The 3,058-nt window shown below is 46.3% G+C and overlaps 1 non-coding gene across 1 annotated transcript; it reads left to right on the top strand.

The window, feature by feature from the left end:
• Positions 1 to 1,004: 1,004 nt before the first annotated feature.
• TRNAG-UCC (transfer RNA glycine (anticodon UCC)) lies at positions 1,005 to 1,077 on the top strand. The gene has a single exon. It is a non-coding gene; the product is annotated as a tRNA-Gly (tRNA).
• The last annotated feature ends 1,981 nt before the right edge of the window (positions 1,078 to 3,058 follow it).

The raw sequence follows: 3,058 nt of genomic DNA, 5'->3' as shown, positions 1-3,058 counted from the left end.
TTGGTCCTGCGGATCCCTGTCCTGTCCAGACACATTTCTTTACCCCAGGGGACCTCATGCTGTTGGTGCACCCCGCACACTGCAGGGAGGCCCCTGCGGGCCTGCCTTCGGGAGCTGCAGGGATGGGGTGCAGGCCCAGAAACAGGTGTGACAGAGGGAGATGGCAGAGGGGGGCACCAAGGAGGAGGGAAGGACAGGCAGCTCCCGCAAGCCTGTGAGCAGCCCCGGGAGGTCACCTGCGTGGGCCCTCGGCTTTAAGGCAAAGATGGAGAAGGAAAGGGAGGAGAAAAGGGGAGAAGAAAAAGGAGTTCTGGTGACGAAGGAGGTGAGGGGGCAGGGCCCAGGGCCTAGCTGGCCCGGTGAGAGGCCAGCGATGGGGCCAGACCGCCCGCGTCTTGATGTGTGACCTTGATCAGCACAGGCCAGGCCTCTCGCACTCAGGGATGGGGAGGGCGAGCAAAAGATGTCACCTGGGGCGTCTCGCTCGGCCCCTGGGCCGGCGTGGAGGAGGAGCCTGTGAGCGGAAGCAATAGGGAGCAGGGGGGCCCAGAGCGCTCTGCAAGGCTCCCTTCACAACCTTGTTATCCGGCGCCCCCAGGTGGACAATATGAGAATGACAGGAAATCTTGAAATAAATGAGAGAAAAGCAGCATTGCCCTCCCTTCCTCGGTGGGACAGCCACAGGCAACCCCGTCTGAATCCCGTCTCCACCTCTTACCTGTTCTGGGTTTTAGGCAGGCCACTGGAATTCTCAGCTTTGTCATTTGTAAGTGGGATTCAGTCCCAGGAGGTCATCAGCTAATTGGCTATCCCTCCCCACCTCCCTGACGCCGTGTTTTCACTGGTGTGAACAGGAATGCAAAGGTAACCTTTCAGGTCCCAGAAAGTCTGCAGCAGGCTGGACTTCTAACACCCCTGCCGCCACCCTCCTTGAATAACCCCAGGTAAGGATTGTGTAAGTCCTATGTGAAGAAAGATTTAAATAAAAAGACAGTCTTGGGACTTCCCTGGTGGTTCAGTGGCTAGGACTCTGTGCTTCCAATGCAGGGGGCCCGGGTTCAAACCCTGGTCAGGGAACAAGATCCCATGTGCTGTAACTAAAACCTCATGCAGTCAAATAAATAAATAAAAAAAAAAAAAAAAAAAAAAAAGACAGTCTTTATTCTTGAATGAGAAATCTAGTCAACATCATGAAAATGCCCCCCCTTTTTTTTCTGAATTACTTATTTAAAAAATCCAAACAGGATATTTAAAAATTAATCAAATGACTTACCTAGAAGAGTAAATGTGTGAAAATAGCTAGGAAAATCCTGAAAAGGAAGAGTAATGAGGAAGGACTGACTCTATTTGCTATTAAAAGATGTGATGCTTGTTATTATAATTTTCCACAGCAACTGAGCACTTAATGTTTCAGGCCCTGTTCCAAGGGCTTTATAAAGACTAAAGCATTTGATCTTCATGACAACACTTGGCAGAAGTAGGGGCTTAATACATGGACCCTTTTCTCCTGCAAAGGTTCAGATCCACTGAGAGGAAGACAAGGAAGTCAGGGGTCAATATATCCTTATTTTACTGATAGAAACTGGATTAGAGGCCAAGGCAGAGGCAGGGGCAACAGTGGGCTTCTTTTTTCTTTAATATTTATTTATTTGACTGCTCTGGGCCTTAGTTTTGGGATATGGGATGTAGTTCCCTGGTCAGGGACTGAACTCAGGCAGCATTGGGAGCATGGAGTCTTAGCCACTCGATCACCAGGGAAGTCTCAGTGTTTTTCTTTTCTTTTTTTTTTAAGATTTTTTTTTTTTTACTGTGGTGGGTGTTTGTTGCTGTGCATGGGTTTCCTCTAGTTGTGGCGAGTGGGGGCTACTCTTCTTTGAGGTGCTCAGGCTTCTCATTGTGGAGGCTTTTCTTGTAGAGCAGGGGCTCTGGGGCCTGTGGGCTCAGTAGTTGCAGCCCCTGGGCTCGGGAGCACAGGCTAAATGGTTGTGGCATATGGGCTTAGTTGCTCCATGGCATGTGAAATCTTCCCAGATCAGAAATTGAACCCGTGTCTCTTGCATGGACAGGCGAATTCTGTACCACTGAGCCACCATGGGCTTTATAAAGTAGAACTCCATCAAGGGAATGAACAGACAAGTCAGACACTGGGAGAAAATATTTGAAAAACACATATCTGATAACTTACATGCAAAATATACAAAGAACTCTTCTAACTCAGCAATGAGAAAAAAAAAAAAAGAATGACCCAGTTTAAAATGGGCAAAAGATGGAGGCAGACACCTCACCAAAGAAGATATACACATAGCACATAAGCATAGGAAAAGATGGCAATATAATCCATATTAGGCAATTGCAGATTAAAATAGTGAGATACCACTGCATGCCTATTAAAATCCAATGGCTCAAATCCAAAAAACTGAAAAACAAAACAAAACCCACAGCTCCAAATACCAACGTGGAGGTGGAGCAACAGGAAGTCTCATTCATCGCTGGTAGAAATGCAAAGCAGCCCCTTTGGAAGACAGCTTGGCAGTTTCTTACAGAGCTAAACAGCCTTACTATATGATCCAGCAATCACACTCCAAGGTATTTACTCAAAGGACTTGAAAACTTATGTGCTGGGAGCCAACACACGAGACCCTACCCATGACAAGGTCACGAGGAGAAAGCCTGATAGGCAAGACAGATCAGGTTTTCAGGGATTTCAAAAAGCTGCCCCCGGTGCTCACCTTAAAGATGATATCTGTCTTTCTGATGCCTGCCTCAATAGACTATTCCCTAATTTTTGTGACACAAGCAGAAGGCCTTCCCCGATCTCTTTCCAAATAAGAATCAATTTAGAACTTTAATCAATAAGTTTCCCAGGTGGTGGTATTTTATGAGATTATTCAGGGTGAAAGGAGTGTTTTAATTTAAACTCCTTTGCTGGTATTTTAGTTTGTTTGGCAAATGCGTTTATGCCCTTGGTACTAATATGCATGATTGCTTATAATACCCTAATCATAAAATAACATAAAGAACCTGATCATATAAAAGCCCTAATAGACATAGAGCATTT

Source organism: Dama dama, chromosome 22 (genome assembly GCF_033118175.1).
Source record: "Dama dama isolate Ldn47 chromosome 22, ASM3311817v1, whole genome shotgun sequence".
NCBI lineage: Eukaryota > Metazoa > Chordata > Mammalia > Artiodactyla > Cervidae > Dama > Dama dama.
Note: the sequence above shows the minus strand (reverse complement) of the source record. Positions and strands in the feature narration are given on the sequence as shown.